This window comes from Tachyglossus aculeatus, chromosome 3 (genome assembly GCF_015852505.1).
Source record: "Tachyglossus aculeatus isolate mTacAcu1 chromosome 3, mTacAcu1.pri, whole genome shotgun sequence".
NCBI classification, from domain to species: Eukaryota; Metazoa; Chordata; class Mammalia; order Monotremata; family Tachyglossidae; genus Tachyglossus; species Tachyglossus aculeatus.
Window position 1 is genome coordinate 23,091,240 of NC_052068.1, and position 23,139 is coordinate 23,114,378.

General features: G+C 45.5%; 1 protein-coding gene and 1 non-coding gene across 2 annotated transcripts in view; one reads left to right on the forward strand and one right to left on the reverse strand.

Moving 5' to 3' along the window:
• Window positions 1–23,139, reverse strand: part of HPSE2 (heparanase 2 (inactive)) — a 709,452-nt gene that overhangs the window by 599,200 nt on the left and 87,113 nt on the right. The window lies entirely within an intron of this gene.
• Window positions 1,921–2,058, forward strand: LOC119926181. The gene has a single exon (XR_005450079.1). It is a non-coding gene; the product is annotated as a small nucleolar RNA SNORA7 (small nucleolar RNA).

Consider the following 23,139-nt stretch of genomic DNA (forward strand, 5'->3'; position numbering starts at 1 on the left):
GACAATAAACAGACCCTTTCCCTGCCCACAAGCTTATAATCAAACAGTAGTACTTTCTGAATGCTTAGTTGAGTGCTTTGCACATAGTAAGTGCTCAATAAATTCTATTCAACCCCACAACACACACACATTCATTCAATCCTATTTGAGTGCTTATTGTGTGCACAGCACTGTACCAAGCGCTTGGGAAGTACAAGCTGGCAACATATAGAGACAGTCCCTACTCAACAACGGGCTCACAGTTTAGAAAGGGGAGACAGACAATAGAACAAAACATGTGGGCAGGTGTCAAGTCATCAGAATAAATAAAAATAAAGCTAGATAATAATAATAATAATAATGGCATTTATTAAGCACTTACTATGTGCAAAGCAATAGATGCACATCATTAGCAAAATAAATAGAATAGTAAATATGTACAAGTAAAATAAATAGAGTAATAAATCTGTACAAACATATATACAGGGGCTGTGGGGAAGGGAAGGAGGTAGGGTGTGGGGGATGGGGAGGAGGAGAGGAAAAAGGGGGCTCAGTGTGGGAAGGCCTCCTGGAGGAGGTGAGCTCTCAGTAGGGCTTTGAAGGGAGGAAGAAAGTTAGCTTGACGGATGTGCAGAGGGAGGGCAGGCACTCCAGGCCAGGTGGAGGACGTGGGCTGGGGGTCAACGGCGGCGGAACAGGCGAGAATGAGGCACAGTGAGGAGGTTAATGGCAGAGGAGTGGAGGGTGCGGGCTGGGCTGGAGAAGGAGAGAAGGGAGTTGAGGTAGGAGGGGGCGAGGTGATGGAGAGCCTTGAAGCCGAGGGTGAGGAGTTTTTGCTTGAAAAAATGAGATATACATAAATATCTCCCAAGATGAATTCACTGTTGATTGCTTAATCTCAACTGATGAAGAAGGAGATTGGGAGGGATAACTCAATTCATCAGTGGTATTTCCTAAGCACTTACTATAGGTATGTTTACTGTGTATTAAGCACTTGGGAGAGTACAATGGAGTTGGTAAGGATATAAGGATATATAGATATATCTATATATCCTTACATTCTGCAACTTCCCATATTTGTCATGTATTTCAGTGTCTGTCTCCCACTCTAGACTGTAAGCTCCTTGCAGGCAGGTTTGTTGTCTACCAACTTAATTGTACTAAACTCTCCCAAGTACTTAGTACAGTGCTCCAGGCACTGTAAACACTCAATAAATGCCATTGATTGATTAACTGAATATAACCATTGCTCGATGCCTTACTACCAGGTTACAACTATCCCACCATGCAACCATCCGGGGGATACCATTGTCATTACATGAGCCTTATCCATTCATTCAATCATATTTATTGAGTGCTTACTGTGTGCAGAGCAGTGTACTAAGCACTTGGGAAGTAAAAGTTGACAACATATAGAGACGGTCCCTACCCAACAACGGGCTCACAGTCTACCAGGGGGAGACAGACAACAAAACATATTTATAAAATAAAATAAATAGAATAGTAAATATGTACAAGTAAAATAGATATCCAGAGAGGCACACACAGACAGGCCCTGATGTTTCAAGCAAATGCTACAAGATAAGATACTAAAATCGTATCTCCTCCAGAATGTCTTCCCCGACTACTTTCTCATCAATCAATCAATCGTATTTACTGAGCGCTTACTGTGTGCAGAGCACTGTACTAAGTGCTTGGGAAGTACAAGTTGGCAACATATAGAGGCTCTCTTTCCACATCACCTCTACACTACGGACCAATCCCCTTGTGCACTTTGATACTCACTCCTTAGCCAATGCACTGATGCACATCATCTTATACTCTGTTGCGTGCTTTATCTACAATTTATTTTGATGTCTGACTCCCCCAACTAGATGGTAAGCCCCTTGAGGGCAGTTGTAATGTCTACCAACTATATTGTACTCTCTCAAGCACTTAGTTCCCCTCTCAGGGTCACACCTGGAGAGTTCCCAGTACTCTAGCAGTCTCGGCTATGGGAGGGAGAGTCAGGCAGAAGTCTACCCATTCCATTCATAGCTTAGGCAGTGGCTAGTGAGTGGAAGGCAATCTGCTACAAGTCAAAACTCACCCATGCTGGGTAACAGCAGCGGCGTGAGAGACAGTCAAGGGCAGAGATTCACGTTTACTGCTTGGAAGGCAGCAATGGTAAACCACTTCTGTATTTTTACCAAGAAAGCTCTATGGATACACTACCAGAACACTCTATGGATACACTACCAGAATGACTGCAGGTGGAGAACGGGGTGTTCCGGGAGAGATGTGTGCATGATGTTGCTATGTGTCAGAAATGACTCGACAGCATAAGACAAGACAAAACAAGACCTTAGTACACAGTAAATATACAGTAAGTGCTCAAGAAATTCATTCATTCAATCATATTTACTGAGTGCTTACTCTGTGCATAACACTGATGAACTGATTGATCCCTCCCCAACTCCTTCTTCATTAATTGAGATGATGCAATCAACAATGATTGCATTTTGGGATCTTGGAGGAAGCTCTGACAATTATTTGTGTCAGATTTTTAAGGTGTTGAAGAGATCCCAGAACAGATAGACAAGAAGTTGTTGAATTGAGAGGCAATAATTTAAAAATAATGTGAATATCGATGAGTTCATTGTATTACATTCAGAGGAATTACTATCCATTGAGAATCTGACTGAACACTAATAAGTCCATGGCAAGTTGTCGAAACAGATGAGGAACTTTGGGTTTCTCCACCAATAGCTAAAAATTATAAAATTGAGATTAAAATGTGTTGCATCATTTTCAAGAAAGCGGTTAAATTCACAAATACGATTGAAGTAGAAGAACCAAATGGAGGAGTTCAAAGATAAGCAGTGATGGTCAGAAATGACTAATGTGTAACAAACTGCTCTATGAAGAAAAAAGAAAGCTTCTATTCAATTTAAATTGGAAAAATTATTTCCAGTATGAGCAGGCTTCTATTTCTACAGCCCCTGGCAAAGACTAATAATCATATTAAAACTCCTTATGTATTTAATATTGTGATGTTATTCTTTGACTCACATTACTAAAGGTTAAATAACCTTTTAGGAATAATTGTCCAAGTATGTAACACGTAAAGTAATTTCACATTACATCTCCAGAGGCTCTGGAACCGATCCTAACTCTTGACAGTTAAGTCTATGGGACAATGATCCCACAGTAGAACCGACCCCCCCTCCTTCCTCTCCCCCTCCCCAACCCCCGCCCTACCTCCTTCCCCTCCCCACAGCACCCGTATATATGTTTGTTCAGATTTATTACTCTATTTTACTTGCACATATTTACTATTCTATTTATTTTATTTTGTTAATATATTTTGTTTTGTTGTCTGTCTCCCCCTTTGTGAGCCTGCTGTTGGGTAGGGACCGTCTCTATATGTTGCCAACTTGTACTTCCCAAGTGCTTAGTACAGTGCTCTACACACAGTAAGCGCTCAATAAATATGATTGAATGAATCCATGATCCAGCTACATTCTTAAGGACTATAACTCCATTATATCATGGGGTATGCCTCTATGCAGAAAGTCTGGGCTGCAAGTAGGAACTGTGGAGAATACTAGTATATAGCCCCAGCTCTGATTGACAACAAGGAGACGTGTGAGATGTAATGGAACAGATCTCCTGAGAGCAGTGTAGGGCTAGAATTATTATTGTTATTGTGGTATTTCTTAAATGAATACCAGGTACACCAGGCACTGAGATGGATACCAGCAAATCATGTTGGACAACGTCCCTGCCCAACATAGGGCTTACAGTCTCATACCCCATTTCACAGATGAGGTAACTGAGGCCCAGAGAAGTGAAGTGACTTGTCCAAGGTTACACAACAGACAAGTGGTAGAGTCAGGATTAACATGAGCAGACAGTGAGCTGATGGCCTCGTTCCCCCCTGACCCTCTCCTACTTCGGAATCAGGGTTGGGAGGCAGTTCAGAGACTTAGATTCTCAGCCTGCTTGTGATTCACAGCCAAGAGCACAGTGCTCAGCATACAGTAAGTGCTCAATAAACATCATTGATTGATTAAGAGCAGAAGTCCGACCAAGCCACCCTCATTTATTCATTCATTCCAGCGTTTAGAACAGTGCTTTGCACATAGTAAGCACTTAATAAATGCCATCATTATTATTATTATTCAATTGTTTTTCCTGAGCACTTACTCTGTGCAGTGCCCTGTACTAAGTACTTGGGAGAGTGCAGTACAACAATAAGCACAGTCCCTCCCCACGATGAGCTTACAGTCTAGAGGGGGTGACAGATATTAAGATAAACACATAAATAAATCAGGGATATGCACATACATGCTGTGGACTGGCAGCGGGGATGAATAAAAGGAGTCAGTCAGTGCGATGCAAAAGGGAGTGGGAGAAGAAGAAAGGAGGGCTTAGTCAGGGAAGGCCTCTCAGAGGAGATGGGCCTTCAATAAGGCTTGGAAGGAGGGGAGATTAATTGTCTGTTGGATTTGAGGACGGAAGGTGGTCCAGACCAGAGACAGGATGTGAGCAAGGGGTCAGCAGTGAGATAGATGGGATCAAGGAACAGTGAGAAGGTTAACATTAGAGAAATGAAGTGTGCTGGCTGGATTGTAGTAGGAGAGTAGTGAGGTGAGGTAGGAGGGGGCAAGATGATAGACTGCTTTGAAGTTAATGGTGAGGAGGGGGTTTTTTTGATGCAGAGGTGGGTGGGCAGCCACTGGAGCTTCTTGAAGAGTTAGAAAGAGCTGAAAATGGAGAAAGTGGGGAGGAGCAATGACACTACCATTTCCAGCTCTTGCCCTGCACACCCCTGGCTCTACCCACACTGTGGCTGGGCTGGGGTGTTGTGTTGGCATGCCTCTGTCCGGCTGGGTGATACGAGCTCCAGCAGTCAGGGCGGGGAGGAGGGAGGAAGGGGAGGGTGACTTTACTCACCAGCTTCCCAGGCCTTCAAGAGGAAGGACAGATTTTTGGGTTCTGGATTTTGCTCCAACTCACACCATTGCTCACAGACCCCATCTGGCAGCTGCATAGGTGGAGAAGCTACTGGTGATCGTTCGGGGAAAGGAGAGGCCCAGCACTAGCTTCTGTAGGGTCTAATTCCCCCAACCTTTGAGTCCCTTCTCCCTCCCAACCCCCACCACATAATAATAATAATAGTAATGGCAATAATAATATTAATAATAATGATAATCGTGGTATTTGTTAAGCACTTACTATGTGCCAGGCACTGTACTAAGCACTGGGGTGATTACAAGCAAATTGAGTTAGACACAATCTCTGTCCCATATGCGGTTCACAGTCTTAATCCCCATTTTACAGATGAGTTAACTGAGGCCCAGAGAATAATAATAATGGCATTTATTAAGCGCTTACTCTGTGCAAAGCACTGTTCTAAGCAATGGGGAAGTTACAAGGTGATCAGGTTGTCCCACGTGGGGCTCACAGTCTTACTCCCCATTTTACAGATGTGGTAACTGAGGCACAGAGAAGTTAAGAGACTTGCCCAAAGTCACACAGCTGACAATTGGTGGAGCCGGGATTTGAACCCATGACCTCTGACTCCAAAGCCTGTGCTCTTTCCACTGAGCCATGCTGCAAGTGACTTGCCCAAGGTCACACAGTGGGCTTGTGGCAGAGCCAGGATTAGAGCCCAGCTCCTTCTAATTCCCAGGCCCAAGATCTATCCACTAGGCCATGTTACTTCTCTGTAGACAGGGAGGTGGGGTGAGGATGGCTTCTGGGTCCTGAGGGAACCCAGGATGTGTCCAAGACCCTGACAGGGCTGAGGAACTGATGTCGTGAGTTGACACAGTCACAGAGCTGACTGTGAGGAGTAACAGAGCAGATAGCAGCTTTATACACACCCTCTCCCCACTTCATGACTGGGGCAGCAGACAGAAAGGCATACCTCACTGCCTGGAAACTCCCATCTCCAGCCCAGGCAGTCATTTTGGCTTGGCCTAACAACCCCAGCAGAATACCATCCACTATCACCATTAGCCACTCTGCCTGCTTCCCCTTAACCAGTGCCCATAGCCACCCTGTCTGTGGGGCAGAAAGCCTGGTGGATGGAAGAAGACAAGGGATGATAAATCACAAAGGAGGAAGAGGACAATAAACAGGTAAACTCACTCCAACTTCTTCCTTAATCCTGTCTCTCCACTTTTCATTCATTAATTCGTTCAGTTGCATTTATCGAGTGCTTACTTGTGCAAAGCACTGTACTAAGCACTTGGGAGAGTAATAATAATAATAATGATGATGGCATTTGTTAAGCGCTTACTATGTGCAAAGCACTGTCATTCTAAGCACTGGGAAGATATAAGGTGATCAGGTTGTCCCACATGGGGCTCACAGTCTTAACCCCCATTTTACAGATGGGGTAACTGAGGCCCAGAGAAGTTAAGTGACTTGCCCAAAGTCACACAGTTGACAAGTGGCGGAGCCGGGATTCAAGTACAATGCAACAACAGATATATTCCCTGCCCATTCATTCATTCATCCATCCATATTTATTGAGCACTTACCATGTGCAGAGCACTGTACTAAGCACTTGGGAAGTACAAGTTGGCAACATATAGAAATGGTTCCTAAACCCAACAGTGGGCTCACAGTCTAGAAGGAGGAGACAGAGAACAAAACAAAACATATTAACAAAGTAAAATAGAATAAATATGTACAAATAAAATCAACAAGCTCACTTTCATTCATTTACTCAGTTGTATTTACTGAGTGCATACTTGTGTAGAGCACTTTACTAAGTGCTTGGGAGACTACAACAATAAACAGACACATTCCCTGTCCACAACAAGGTTGCAATCTAGAGGGGGAGACAGGCATTAATATAAATAAATTACAGATATGTACATAAGTACTGTGGGGCTGGGAAAGGGGATGAATAAAGACAGCAAGTCAGGGTGACATAGAAGACAGTGGGAGAAGAGGAATGGAGGATTTAGGGAAGACCTCTTAGAGGAGAGGTGCCTTCAATAAGGCTTTGAAGGGTGGGGGAGTAATTGTTTGCCAAATTTGAGGAGGGAGAGTATTCCAGGACAGAGGGAAGACTTGGGTAAGGGGTCACCAGTGAGATAGGTGAGATTGAGGTACAGTGAGAAGGTTAGCAGTAAAGGAGTAAAGTGTGCGGAATGAGTTGTAATAGGAGCATAGCAAGGTGAGGTAGGAGGGGGCAAAATGATTGAGCGATTTAAAGCCAATTTAACAGAGAGTGATAATTATGGTACTTGTTAAACGCTCACCATGTGCCAAGCACTGTTCTAAACACTGGGATAGATACAAGTCAATCAGGTTAGACACGACCCCTGTCTCACACTCATCCCCATTTTGCAGATAAGGCAACTGAGGCCCAAAGAAGTGAAGTGATTTACCCAAGGTAACAGAGCAAACACGTGCTGGAGGCAGGCCCAGCCCCCAGGTCCTTCTGACTCTCAGGCCCGTGCTCTATCCACTAAGCCACACAGCTTCTTCAATAGTCATCCCTGCAGCTACATCCCTGCAAATTTACTTACGTTTTCTGCTAATATCTGTGTGGACCTGTCAGCAGTGAATTCTGCCATGCTTTATCTAGAAGGACTTGGCACCTCAGGATCTATAAAAGTACCCCCAACCTCAACCTCGCCCACTTCCATCTTAACCTACTCCTGCTCCCATTTGCCCCTTCCTGTCTGTTTTCTTTGTCCCTTTTCCCTCACTCCTCCTTTTCCTCTTTCATCAGCTCCTCTCTCCCCCCTTCGGCAGCCCGACTCCCATTTCCCTTAACACGACTGGATTTTTCCAATGGCCTCTTCTAAAGAAGAGGGCTACGGGGCAAGGCTAGTGCTATAGGCCAAGGTTGAGCAGTGGGGCTTCTCCTGCTCTTTGTGCCATCTTTTCTCCCTCCCTCTTGCAGTCCCAGATTTCACCAACACCCCTTTCGGTTGGGCCCCAGGGCACAATTTCCCAAACTGTAGGCGTTCCCACAGACTAACCCCATAGGATATAGCAACACAGCTGTGAAGTGGCCTCAGGAGGACTCAGGAAAATGAAAACTCTCAAGGGTGTGAAACGAGGAAGTAAGAAGAGCTGCTTAATATCAGAGGTCTCCAAGGTCAGATCCTGAGGAGAGTTCCTAGAGGAAATGAGTTGAAATTGAGTAAACCCCAACTGGGGTTAAACAGAAAGAGAAAGGCAAGATCTAGGATTTCCTCCTTCAAAGTAATTGCTGGAATAAGTATCTGGGAATGGCTGGGAAGCAGGGTGACCTAGTGGAAAGAGTACGGGCCTGGGAATCAGAAGACCCGGGTTCTAATGCCGGTTCGGCCCCTTGTCTGCCATGTGACCTAGGTCAAGTTGCTTAACTTCTCTGTGTCTCAATTCCCTCATCTGCAAAATGGGATTTTGATACTTGTTCTCCCTCCTACTTAGACTGTGAGGTCTACATGGGATGTGATTACTGTGAATCTACCCTAACTCTTGGTACAATGCTTGACACATACTAATCAATTACCGAATGCTGTTATAATAATAATAATAATGATGGCATTTGTTAAGCGCTTACTATGTGCAAGGCACTGTTCTAAGTGCTGAGGAGGTTACAAGGTGATCAGGTTGTCCCATGGGGGGCTCACAGTCTTAATCCCCATTTTACAGATGAGGTAACTGAGGCACAGAGAAGTGAAGTGACTTGCCCAAAGTCACACAGCTGACAATTGGTGAAGCCGGGGTTTGGACCCATGACCTCGGACTCCAAAGCCCGAGCTCTTTCCATTGAGCCACTTTGTTACCATTATTGTTATCATCCTTCTTTGAGGGCAGAGGTGGGACAAAGCTCTGAAGAGGAGGGAACATTCTGATGCTGGATTGAAGCAAGGTGGTGAGGCAGGAGAGGGACAGTGAGCTACTGAAATACCCATGTACCAGTAATGCCCAGGACCAGTTTTTCATCGGGCAAACCAGGATCAAAGTAAATTGGGATTATCATAAGGGGAGTCAACCTATACTGGATTTGCTCAGGAACAATATGTTGAGTTCTCTATTTGGAAGCATGTGAATATGTGAAATCCCTGTAGAGAGAGGTGATGGTGATTGATTGATTTCCACACCCATGAGCCCAGTAACCCACAGATTTGTACCTACACATCATCCCACCAGAAGAAAATAAACGCCACCCGCCACCACCTTTACTGTTACACTAGTTCCAGCCCAAAGGTGCCCAGCCTTTGTTCAGACTGTAGCCAAGTCTAGACGGAGGCCACGCCACGCTCACGGCAGTGACAGCTTTTCTCTCAGCTGCTTAAAGGCCAAAGGGGGATAAAGAAAAAGATCTGGAGTGCAGGGCAGGCTCACTCCAGGACAAACCACCTCAGCTTTTGAACAGGGATGGGAATAATAAAAACTTTGCCTTCTCCCTGTCTTGTCCAATTGGAAGGTCCCATTTACACTTGAAAACACATCATGAATTGTTTGTAAACTGAAGAGGCACAGGGTAGGGCCCGTATTTTCATCATTGGATCATCTTAAACTGTTGGTGTTGACATTCCTGCATAAATACTTCACTTCCTAGTTCATAGCATGTCTCTTACAGCATATCTGTGATACTTTCTGGCACCTCACATAGGGAATTATTTAATTTAATTTCTAAGGGCCAGATCATGTCCTTGGACCCGTGCAAGTAATAAATACAAGCACTTAGTACAGTGCTAAGCATTTAGTACAGTGCTAAGTGCTTAGTACAGTGCTCTGCACACAGTAAATGCTCAATAAATACGATTGATTGAGTGAATGTTAATATTCATGAATGAATATTAATGTCAGTGGAAATTATGTGTGTGCATCTGGGGGCAGGACTTGGCCCTCTAAATTCTTATCACGTGACTGACTGTGGAAACTTCCCTTGTTTTATCTGGGCTCCCTGTCTAGAAGCGTGCACCAAACCACCGATGGGTGGGGGCTGGGATCAGCTGAGGGACCGGGGGGTTTTCAACCTGAGTGGAGAAATCAAAAACTTCCCTGTTCTCAGTTCTCAAGAGTTCCCAGTTTTCTCGCTTTCAATCCCGGGGCCAATGTCTTTGCATCTATGGTTCTGTTCCTTAGTTTTTGAGAAAATGATGAAATCCCTCTTTACTACCGTGCCTTGCATCCAGTGCTTTTACCATAATCATTTTGGAAGTATTGATATCACCATCAGTGATATCTTATTCAAATCAGAAGGACAGCTATAAGATGCATCTATAATATCTATAATAACTCAACTGGCTCACTCCCCTTTCCCTTCGCTGCTCTCACACCACTAACCCACAGGCTTGGATCACTGCCACTGTCCACCTCCTTCGCTCTTATGCTCAAGCTGCTGAATGCTGCTGGCAGAAGTCTAAACACTAAGCCAAACTTGTTCACTTTAAGTTTATCCTTTCCTGCCTTAACTCTGCCCTCTCCTCTGCCAGGCAAAACTATTTTTCCTCCCTTATTGATACCAATGCCCATCATCCCCGTCAGCTGTTCCGTACATTTAACTTCCTTCTCAGGCCCCCTGTTCCTCTCATTCACACATCCAATCCATCACCAAAACCTGCCGGTCTCACCTCCACAACATCGCCAAGATCTGCCCTTTCCCTCCATCCAAACCACTACCCTGCTGGTTCAATATCTCATCCTATTCTGATTGGATTACTGCATCAGCCTCCTCTTGAATCTCCCATCCTCCTGTCTCTCCCCGCTTCAGTCTATACTTCACTCTGCTGCCCAGATTATCTTTGTACAGAAACACTCTGGGCATGTTACTCCCCTCCTCAAAAATCTCCAATGGCTGCCTGTCAACCTATGAATCAAGCAAAAACTCCTCACTCTCGGCTTCAAGGCTGTCCATCACTTCACACCCTCCTACCTCACCTCCCTTCTCCAGCCCAGCCCGCACCCTCTGCTACTCTTCCGCTAACCTCCTCACTGTGCCTCGTTCTCATCTGTCTTGATGTTGACCCCTGGCCCATGTCCTTCCCCTGGCCTGGAATGCCCTCCCTCCACACATCCACCAAGCTAGCTCTCTTCCTGATGATGATGATGGCATTTATTAAGTGCTTACTATGTGCAAAGCACTGTTCAAAGCGCTGGGGAGGTTACAAGGTGATCAAGTTGTCCCACGGAGGGCTCACAGTCTTAATCCCCATTTTACAGATGAGGGAACTGAGGCACAGAGAAGTTAAGTGACTTGCCCAAAGTCACAGAGCTGACAACTGGCAGAGCTGGGATTTGAACCCATGACCTCTGACTCCAAAGCCCGGGCTCTTTCCACTAAGCCACACTGTTCCTCTCTTCAAAGCCCTACTGAGAGCTCACCTTTTCTAGGAGGCCTTCTCAGACTGAGCCCCCTTTTTCCTCTCCTCCCCATCCCCCCCGCCCTACTTTCTTCCCCTCCCCACAGCACTTGTATATATTTGTACAGATTTATTACTCTATTTTACTTGTACATATTTCTTATTCAATTAATTTTGTTAATGATGTGCATATAGCTATAATTATATTTGTTCTGAACATTTTGACACCTGTCTACACATTTTGTTTTGTTGTCTGTCTCCCCCTTCTAGACTGTGAACCCGTTGTTGGCTAGGGACCGTCTCTATATGCTACCAACTTGTACTTTTCAAGAGCTTAGTACAGTGCTTTGCACACAGTAAATGCTCAATGTGACAATGAATGAATGAATAATACATTGGACCTATAAGGTTGGATATGTGTGTTTGTACCAAAGTAAAGCAAAGGTGCCGAAAATATGGCACTGTTGATTTGGGTTTGCTTATGGATTCTTCAAACATGTGCATCCTTCATAAAAGAGAGAGAAATGCATCCAATTCCAGCTAAAACACATTTCTCCTTGTCCCCTGTGTGAACCCTTGGTTCTTCAAGACAATATTAAACAAAAGATAGAATGGTTTAGTGGGAAAAGCAGAGAATTATAGGCTCTGAGGTATATAGGTACCAGTTTAGCTTCATTCCTTTGTCTATAGCCAACACACTTACTCGTTCTATGCCTCTGCTTGTATTCATCGACAAAACTGCTTTCAACCTCATAGAATGCTAGAAGCATGAATGAGATCATGGGTTCACTTCTCCCAAAGTGAAAGGAACTGGACAAACCTATGGTGATATACACACCCATCCTAGACATTATCTACCCCATATCAAGGTCACAAAGTTTCACACATACCAGAATTTTATGTCCACAGCAGGGATGGAGGGGCAACTTAAAGCTATAATTTAGAACTTAGAACTATAATTCTGTTTATTCTAACGGTTTGGACACCTGTCTACGTGTTTTGTTTTGTTGTCTGTCTTCCCCTTCTAGACTGTGAGCCTGATGTTGAGTAGGGACTGTCTCTATAGGTTGCCGACTTGGACTTCCCAAGTGCTTAGTACAGTGCTCTGCACACAGTAAGCGCTCAATAAATATGATTGAATGAATGAACGAACTTAGAGAGAAGAGCAGTCCTTCACACTCACAGTGAGTCTTGCACCTGGATCCTCAATGCACCTACAACAGTACAGGATCCAAATTTTCTCTGTTCAAACACCACATGGGAAAACTCAATACACCCACTCATCATGGGGCTAAGAATAGCCCATCCCAGATTAGAATACAGTTAACTACACAACCTGCATACTCATTCTGTAACTCCCAACACATCACTTCTCCAGCGACTGGACATATTAATCAATCAGATTTATTGGGCACCTATTGTGTGCAAAGAACTGTACTAAGAGACTGGGAGCATACAATACAACAGAGTTGGTAGACATGTCTCCTGCCCATAAGAAGCTTTCAGTCTAGAAGGACATTAAAAAAAATACATAAGTGCTGTGGGACCGCGGGAGAGGTGAATAAAGGGCGCAAATTCATTCATTCATTCAATTGTATTTATTGAGCGCTTACTGTGTGCAGAGCACTGTACTAAGCACTTGGGAAGTACAAGTTGGCAACATATAGAGACGGTCCCTACCCAACAGCAGGCTCACAGTCTAGAAGGGGGAGACAGACAACAAAACAAAATATATTAACAAAATAAAATAAATAGAATAGTAAATATGTACAAGTAAAATAGAGGAATAAATCTGTACAAACATATATACAGGTGCTGTGGGGAGGGGAAGGAGGTAGGGCAGGGGGTGGGGAGGGGGAGAGGAAGGAGGGGGGTCAGTCTGGGAAGGCCTCCTGGAGGAGGTGAGCTCTCAGTAGGGCTTTGAAGGGAGGAAGAGAGCTAGCTTGGTGGATGTGCAGAGGGAGGGTATTCCAGGCCAGGGGGAGGACGTGGGCTGGAGGTCGATGGCGGGACAGGCAAGAACGAGGCACAGTGAGGAGGTTAGTGGCAGAGGAGCGGATGGTGCAGGCTGGGCTATAAAAGCAAAGATAGGAGGTGAGGTAGGAGGGGGCAAGGTGATGGAGAGCCTTGAAGCCAAGAGTGAGGAGTTTTTGCCTGATGCACAGGTTGACTGGTAGCCACTGGAGATTTTGGAGGAGGGGAGTAACACACCCAGAGCGTTTCTGCACAAAGATGATCCAGGCAGTAGCGTGAAGTATAGATTGAAGTGGGGAGAGACAGGAGGATGGGAGATCAGAGAGGAGGTTGATGGAGTAATCCAGTCGGGATAGGATGAGAGATTGAACCAGCAGGGTAGCGGTTTGGATGGAGAGGAAAAGGCGGGTCTTGGCGATGTTCCGGAGGTGAGACCAGCAGTTTTTAGTGATGGATTGGATGTGAGGGGTGAACGAGAGAGCGGAGTCAAGGATGACACCAAGGTTGCGGGCTTGTGAGATGGGAAGGATGGTAGTGCCGTCAACAGTGATGGGAAAGTCAGGGAGAGGGCAGGATTTGGGAAGGAAGGTAAGGAGTTCAGTCTTGGACATATTGAGTTTTAGATGGCAGGCAGATATCTAGATGGAGATGTCCTGAAGGCAGGAGGAGACACGAGCCTGAAGGGAGGGAGAGCGAACAGGGGCAGAGATGTAGATTTGGGTGTCATCAGCGTAGAGATGATAGTTGAAGCCATGGGAGTGTATAAGTTCACCAAGGGAGTGAGTGTAGAGAACAGAAGGGGACCAAGAACTGACCCTTGAGGAACCCCTACAGTAAGGGGTTGGGGGGTGGGGAGGAGCCCGCAAAAGAGAATGAGAATGAATGGCCAGAGAGATTAAAGGAGAACCAGGAGAGGACAGAGTCTGTGAAGCCAAGGTTGGATAGTGTGTTGAGGAGAAGGAGGTTGTCCACAGTGTCAAAGGCAGCTGAGAGGTCGAGGAGGATTAAGATAGAGTAGGAGCCGTTGGATTTGGCAAGCAGGAGGTCATTGGTGACCTTTGAGAGGGCAGTTTCCGTGGAATGTAGGGGTTGGAAGCTAGATTGGAGGGGGTCGAGGAGAGAGTTGGCATTGAGGAATTCGAGGCAGCGGGTGTAGATGACTTATTCAAGGAGTTTGGAAAGGAATGGTAGGAGGGAGATAGGGAGATAACTAGAAGGGGAGGTGGGGTCAAGAGAGGGGTTTTTTTAGGATGGGGAGATGTGGGCATGTTTGAAGGCAGAGGGGAAGGAACCAGTGGAGAGTGAGCAGTTGAAGATGGAAGTTAAGGGGGGAGAAGGGATGGGGCGAGAGATTTCATATAATGAGAGGGAATGGGGTCAGAAGCACAGGTGGCTGGAGTAGCACTTGAAAGGAGGGAGGAGATCTCATCTGAGGATACTACTGAGAAGGATGGGAGAGTAGCAGAGAGGGTTGAGAGCCAGGGGGTTGGAGAAGGGGGAGGAGTGACTTTGGGGAGCTCAGACCTTATGGAGTTAATTTTATTAATGAAGTAGGAGGCCAGATCATGAGGGAAGGGGTGAGGGAAGGAGGAGGGGGAGGAACAGGGGGGCAAATCCAGTGCAAAGGTGACACAGAAGGGAGGGACAAAAGGACACACACAACACATGCCTCAAAATAGCTATTAGCAATCAATCAATCACTGGTTGTTACTGAATCAATCAATCAATCGTATTTATTGAGCGCTTACTATGTGCAGAGCACTGTACTAAGCGCTTGGGAAGTACAAATTGGCAACATATAGAGACAGTCCCTACCCAACAGTGGGCTCACAGTCTAAAAGGGGGAGACAGAGAACAGAACCAAACATACCAACAAAATAAAATAAATAGGATAGAAATGTACAAGTAAAATAAATAAATAAATAGAGTAATAAATATGTACAACCATATATACATATATACAGGTGCTGTGGGGAAGGGAAGGAGGTAAGATGGGGGGGATGGAGAGGGGGACGAGGGGGAGAGGAAGGAAGGGGCTCAGTCTGGGAAGGCCTCCTGGAGGAGGTGAGCTCTCAGCAGGGCCTTGAAGGGAGGAAGAGAGCTATCTTGGTGGAGGGGCAGAGGGAGGGCATTCCAGGCCCGGGGGATGACGTGGGCCGGGGGTCGACGGCGGGACAGGCGAGAACGAGGTACAGTGAGGAGATTAGCGGTGGAGGAGCGGAGGTTGCGGGCTGGGAAGTAGAAGGAGAGAAGGGAGGTGAGGTAGGAGGGGGCGAGGTGATGGAGAGCCTTGAAGCCCAGGGTGAGGTGTTTCTGCCTGATGCGCAGATTGATTGGTAGCCACTGAAGATTTTTGAGGAGGGGAGTAATATGCCCAGAGCGTTTCTGGACAAAGATAATCCGGGCAGCAGCATGAAGTACGGATTGAAGTGGAGAGAGACACGAGGATGGGAAATCAGAGAGAAGGCTGGTGCAGTAGTCCAGACGGGATAGGATGAGAGCTTGAATGAGCAGGGTAGCGGTTTGGATGGAGAGGAAAGGGCGGATCTTGGCAATGTTGCGGAGCTGAGACCGGCAGGTTTTGGTGACGGCTTGGATGTGAGGGGTGAATGAGAGAGCGGAGTCGAGGATGACACCAAGGTTGCGGGCTCGTGAGACGGGAAGGATGGTAGTGCCGTCAACAGAGATGGGAAAGTCAGGGAGAGGACAAGGTTTGGGAGGGAAGACAAGGAGCTCAGTCTTCGACATGTTGAGCTTTAGGTGGCGGGCGGACATCCAGATGGAGATGTCCTGAAGGCAGGAGGAGATGTGAGCCTGGAGGGAGGGGGAGAGAGCAGGGGCAGAGATGTAGATCTGGGTGTCATCAGCGTAGAGATGATAGTTGAAGCCGTGGGAGTGAATGAGGTCACCATTCTGAATGAGGCGAATGAGGTCACCATTCTGGTGCATACTGAATGCACCAAGGAAGGTTGTCACTCATCATTTGGAGCGGGAAGCCTGCCAGGCCACATCCTACTTCAATCCTTGAGCACTGTAGCTTGTCTCAGCAGAAAGTTGAGAGGTAACTGCCTAAGCTTCCCAGGCCTACACAGGTCTAGCCTCTTTGTGAAGCAGCATAAGCAGCAGCATGGCCTAGTGGATAGCACTCTGGCCTGGGAATCAGAAGGACCTGGGTTCTAATCCCAGCTCTACCACTTGTCTGCTGTGTTCCCTTCGGCAAGTCACTTTACTTCTCTGGGCCTCAGTTACCTCATCTGTGAAATGGGGATTGAGGCTGTGAGCCTCATATGGAACAGGGACTGTGCCCAACATGATTTGCTTGTATCCACCCGAGTACTTCATACATTGCTGACACATAGCACTTAAATACCATTATTGTTATTATTATTTGCCAGGTTTCAGATAGCTCTATAAACTAAGTGTATTTGAGCAAGGTACAGTGGGAGGCCCCCCCTTTCAAGACCACACCTGGAGAGTTTCCAGTCCTCTACCAGTCTCAACTACGGGAGGCAGAGTCAAGCAGAGGCAAACCAATTCCATTCCTAGCTTGGGCAGTGGCTAGCAAGTGCAAGGCAAACTGCTACAAGTCAAAACTCACTTGTAATGGGCAGCAGTGGCATAGGAGAGAGTCGAGAGTGGAGACAAGTTTACTGCATGGAAGGAGGTGATGGTAAACCTCTTCCATATGGTTCACCAAGAAAACTCTATGGATACACTACCAGAACAAGTACAGATGGAGGTGGAGTGATCTGGGAGAGATGCGTCCTTGGAGTCGCTATGGGTTGGAGATGCCTTGAAAGCATAAAATAAGACAGTGGGAGGAAGGCCTGAGTGCACAGCCGAGTAAAGGTAGGAAACAGAGGATGTCAGTGGGAAGAGAATGGACCAAAACTGGGTAATAATAATAATTGTAATACTTGTTAAACATTCACTAATAATAATAATAATATTGCCAGGCACTGTACTAAGCTCTGAGGTACATACAAGGTAATCAGTTTGACACAGTCCCTGTCCCACATGGGACTCATAGTTTTAATCCCCATTTTACAGATGTGACTATTAGCCCACTGTTGGATAGGGACCGTCTCTACATGTTGCCAACTTGTACTTCCCAAGCACTTAGTACAGTGCTCTGCACACAGTAAGCGCTCAAAATATACAATTGCATGAATGAATGAATGAGGTAACTGAGGCACAGAGAAGTAAAGTGACTTGCCCAAGTTCACATAGCAGACAAGTGGTGGAGCAGGATTAGAACCCAGGTCCTTCTGACTCCCAGGCGCATGCTCTATCCGCTAGGCCATGCTGCTTTCCTAGGTATCGAGCACTGTAGTAAGCACTGGGGTGGATGCAAGATAATAATTAGGTTAGACATAGTTTCTGTCCCACAAGTGAAAGAAGGCTGAAAAGGAATAAAGTAAGGCCCAGATAAGTTAAGTAACTTGCCCAAGGTCACACACCAAGCAAGTTGTGGAGCCGTCATTAGAACCCACATCCCCTCCCAGGTCTGGACTCTTTCCAATAGGCTACGCTGCTTCTCTAGGGGAAGGGGAAACGTTATGAAGAGGCCATTGGGGTAACAGGGATGGGCTGGGTATAAGATGCTGAGACATATTACAGAATCTATAGGTGGACAGCAGTAGGACCCTGGGGAACTAAGCCCAGGATCTGGAGGCCTGTAAACTAGCAGATTATCAGCCACCCTGGGGTCTAGAGGCAGGGGAAGACGTAGGTGGTGGTGATGTGTGGTGGGGAGGTGGGAAGGGAGAGAATTTAGCTCTATCTGGTAGCCAGAAAGAGTGCTGAAGTTGGTGAGGATGAGGAGGGTAAAATGCAGTGGGCGCTGGCAGTAATTCTAAAACCTCAATCGGCCCCTCTGCTATTGCAACGGTCATCAAAATCCAGCCAAGATCTGCGCCCCTGACCGTAGTCCTGTGCCCGATCCAATGACCCACTGAGCTCTGTCACAAAATAATAGTAAAGTCCTATAGTCTTGAGCACCCAGTTGGTGTGGTTCATTGTACTAGGGACTTCAGAAGTACAGGATAAAGAAGTGACATGATCCCTATCCACAAGGAGCTTAAATTCTAATAGGTCCCACAACCACACTTTCTGCTGTGTTTTGAAAGGCCACAAGTGTGGGTTTATTTATTCTCTGGGTTTCTGATGTCCCTTCAAGATAGAAAGAACAACTATGATGCTGAACTGGAGGGACAGATAGACAAGCAGCGTGGCCAAAAGGAAAGAGCACAGGCCTGGGAATCAAGGGATCAAGGTTCTAATCCTGGCTCCTCCACTTGTCTGCTATGTGGCCTTTGGAAGCTTAACTCCTCTGTGCCTCAGTTTCCTCATCAGTAAAATGGGGATTAAATACTTGTTCCTCATCCCCCTCAGGCTGTGTGCTCTATGTGAGACAAGGACAACTGGATGGTATCTACCTCAGCACTTATCACACTGCTTGGCACAATTAGACTGGTTAAAGCACTGAAGTGAAAGGCAGAAAATCAGGTGGTTACCATCCCTGATCTCTGGTCCCAAGTGCTCGGTACAGTACATTGCACTCAACAGGTACAATGTAGTCTATGAGCCCGTTGTTGGGTAGGGACCGTCTCTGTTGCCGACTTGTACTTCCCAAGCACTTAGTACAGTGCTCTGCACAAAGTAAGTGTTCAATAAATACGATTGAATGAATGAATGAACAGGTGCTCAATAAATAATAGAGTAGCAGCGTGGCTCAGTGGAAAGACCTCGGGCTTGGGAGTCTGAAGTCATGTGTTCTAATACCGGCTCTGCCACTTGTCAGCTGTTTGACTTTGGTCAAATCACTTAATTTCTCTGTGTCTCAGTGACCTCATCTGTAAAATGGGGATTAAGACTATGAGCCCCATGTGGGACAACCTGATTACCTTGTATCTACCCCAGCTCTTAGAACAGTGCTTGGCACATAGTAAGGGCTTAACAAATTCTATCATTATTACTATTAAATAGCATTACTATTACTACTACTGTTTGATGCAGAGTCCATCAGTCAGCAATTACTGAGCACTTACTGTGTGCAGAGCCCTGTACTGAGCGCTTGGGAGACAAATTCCCTGCCCACGATAAACTTACAATCTAGAGAAGCCGCGTGGCTTAGTGGAAAGTGCAAGGTCTCGGGAGTCAGAGGACATGGGTTCTAATTCCAACTCCTCCACTTGTTGCTCTGTGACCTTAGGCAAGTCACTTACCTTCTCTGTGCCTCAATTACCTCATCTGTAAAATGGGACAACCTGATTACCTTGCATCTACTCCAGCTCTTAGAACAGTGCTTGGCACATAGTAAGCGCTTAATACCATAATTATTATTAGAGGGTGACAGACACTAATATAAATAAATTATAGATATGTACAGAAGTACTTGGGGCCTGGGAGGGGGGATGAATAATGGGAGTAAGTCAGGGCGACACAGAAGGGAGTGAGAAAAGAGAGCTTAGTGAGGGAAGCCTTCTTGGAGGAGATGTGCCTTCAATAAGGCTTTGAAGGAAGGGAGAGTAATTGCCAGATATCAGGAGGGAGGGCCCTCCAGGCCAGAGGCAGTCAAGAGGTCAGAGACAAGTTAGTGAGGTCAGGGGCAGAGGGAAATAGGTCATTACCTACTTACACGGGGGAGGAAAGGACCCATATATAAACTGTAAATAGCATAAAAGACTTCCCTCCATTTCTGGCCACCACGAAGGGTATGACTGTATCATTCATTCAATCATGTTTATTGAGCGCTTACTGTGTGCAGAGCACTGTACTAAGTGCTTGGAAAGTACAATTCGGCAACAGATAGAGACAATCTCTATGCAACAATGGTAGGGTCCGGGGTATTCCTCAGTCTGTCTAGAGAATTCTTGACTGGATGACTGGACAGGAATTGGTGACAGAGAAGAGAGAGGCTTCCCCGCCATGAGCCCACCGGAGGGGCTAAGTAAAGAGCTCTTGGACTCCCAGAGAGACAAGTGCAGTAAACAATAGAGTCATTGGAGGTCATTTTGTAGATGCTGTGCTCAGCTCCCCATCCCCCACAGTACACTCCCAGACCCCACTGCAGACATTCCTCAATCCAGTTCCGCAGTCTTTCACAGTTCTTAGCCAGACATAATTCCTCGAGTCCCCAGGAAATTATTTATAGCGAGTGGTAAAAATATAGACTCTGATCACTTGCTGCGTTCTATCAAGTTGGCTGTTCACATTTTTATTAGGCTCATAGCATTCTTGTCTAGTTACCAAAAACAGGAACAGCAACTGTTCTGAATATAAGCCCAGTCATGAAATGGATCACCTGTTGGCCTGGGCCCCGAATGGATTTCTCCCAGGTGGAACCAGCATTGCTCGCTTGTCTAAACAGAAATTGGGGCCACACAGAAATTGGTTTTAATGCCTCCTTTGTGCTCTCCCCTTTCCTAAGACTGCAGGAGGAAGATGAGGAGAGCAAGGGGTAAGAAGACGACCACGGCAGTTCCTCTCTAGTTTGTAAGCTCATTGTGGGCAGGGAATGTGTTTGTTATATTGCTATGTTGTACTTTCCCAAGTGTTCTACAGTGTTCTGCACACAGAAAGGGCTCAGTAAGTGCTGTTGACTGACTACACAGACCAGAATGCTGGTTCTGCTGCCTCTTCCCCCAGAATAAGTGAGGCTCCATCCTCCTTGTCTTCTGTTCTCTCAGAGGTTGTTGTGGGAGCAGAGAGGGTTGACCAGTGGTGGACTGGGCCAGCCTTTCAAGTGGCCCACCCACTCACCTGTGGGGGCAGAGGGTGGGTCAAAGTTCCTGGTCAGCATCAACTAAACGACAAAGGAGAAAATATGAATGGGCGGCAATAATAAAAACAACAGTCATTGTAGCATTTGTTAAGTGAAGCAGCATGGCTTAGTGGATAGAGCACAGATCCGGGAGTCTAAAGGTCATGGATTCTAACCCCAGTTCTACCACATGTCTGCTGTGTGATCTTGGGCATGTCACTTCACTTCCTTGGGCCTCATGTACCTCATCTGTAAAACTGGGTTAAGACTGTGAGCCCTATGTGGGACAGGGACTGTGCCCAACTTGACAACCTTGTATCTACCTCAGCACTTAGAACAGTGCTTGGCATATAGTAAGCACTTAATAGGTACTATAATTACTATTATAAGCCAAGCACTGCACTAAGCAATGGGTAGATACAAGATAATCAGGTCGAATACAACCCCTGTCCCATTCCGGGCTCACAATCTAAATATTGCATGGGGAGCTGGGCACGTGTATCTATGGGTGTAGAATGGGTGGAATGAGTGATACGTGCGGGGCATGTATAATTTAGCAGAACCAATAAAATTATTTATGGGGCTTCGAAAGTCTAGAAGTTTTACCCTCCCGTTCCCCGCAAAAGATTTGAGATAATTTTATTTCCTAACATGGACTTTTCTTAAGTTAGTTCTCTCAAAGTGGAATGATGGTTTGAAAAATGAAGGAAAATTCAAAGTTAAGATGCAAACAATAGAACAACCATTCATTTGTTTTAGAGCATACTATCTGTAAACAATTCTTTAATGAGTCATTTCAAGACGTTGGAAAAATAATGTCTGGGGATTTGTTTAATGATAAATGGCTAATGGCAGACTTACAAACAAGGAGTGTAAAAAACTGCCTAAGGAAAACTCCTACCATACTGTACCGTCAGTTTCAGATGAAGTTACAATATTTCCGGACCTAAACTGTTCGACAAGTACAAAGTCTTAAATTAGAGTCTAGCTTTTGATTAGGGTCAATATCCAGAATTACACAGTAAATTTAAATGCTTGTATAGTACTATAAACATTAAAATGTACTTCGTGAATAAAAAGGTTATTTTGCCATTTGTCAATGGGGAACATTTAGTATTGCAGTTAGAGGAGCTATTTTATCATACAGTGCACAGCCAACTCATAAAAATGTTACAACAACCATAGGGAAGTAAGAAAAACAAATCTGAGAAATGTGAATAGGTCTGAGATTTCAATTTCCCTTGAAAAAAGTATAACTGCACTTTCTACCATGAGAAAAATGTGGTTATTTCTGCTTGAGAAAAAAGGCAAACCTTGTGAGTGGGTCAGTAAAATCATGAGTAATTGCTTTGCTTTTTCTGAGATATGACTACAAGAAGTGGTATCAATCAATCTTATTTATTGAGCCCTTACTGCATGTCCAGAGTACTGTACTAAGCACATGGTCAAGTACAATATAATAGTTCATTCCCTGCCTTGATTTAAGTGGGGGATGGGGCAGGGGACGGGGGAATCAATAAAGGCAAATCCAAAGTGAAGCACATCTTGGAAAAGATAGAAATGGTAGCATGGAAATATTATTTCATTATATTAGAAAAGAGAAGCACTAAGGAAGAGAAACCTAAAACATGAAAATATGTAAGAGACTTTCCCAGCATTTTACAGATCACCCTCAACACCATTTATCAAGTGTGTTCTAGGGGCAGAGCACAAAGCAAATATTCAACTGTGATCAGAAGATGAGAGCTGGTGGCACTTGAGAGGGAAGAGTAGAAAGTTCATCCAAAATGGGAAAGAAAATGCTTGGACTCTACATTTCAAACTTACAGAACGTTTATGACACATTCCTAAAGTTCTTGTGTTCTAGAAGCAACGTGGCTCAGTGGAAAGAGCACTTGGAAAGGCCTTTGGGTTCAATTCAGAATTAGAATCCACATTCATTCATTCATATATATTTATGGAGCACTTACTGTGTGCAGAGCACTGTACTAAGTGCTTGGGAAGTACAAGTCGGCAAACCCAGCTCTGCCAATTGTCAGCTGTGTGACTTTGGGCAAGTCACTTAACCGACCTGTGCCTCAGTTACCTTATCTGGAAAGTGGGCATTAA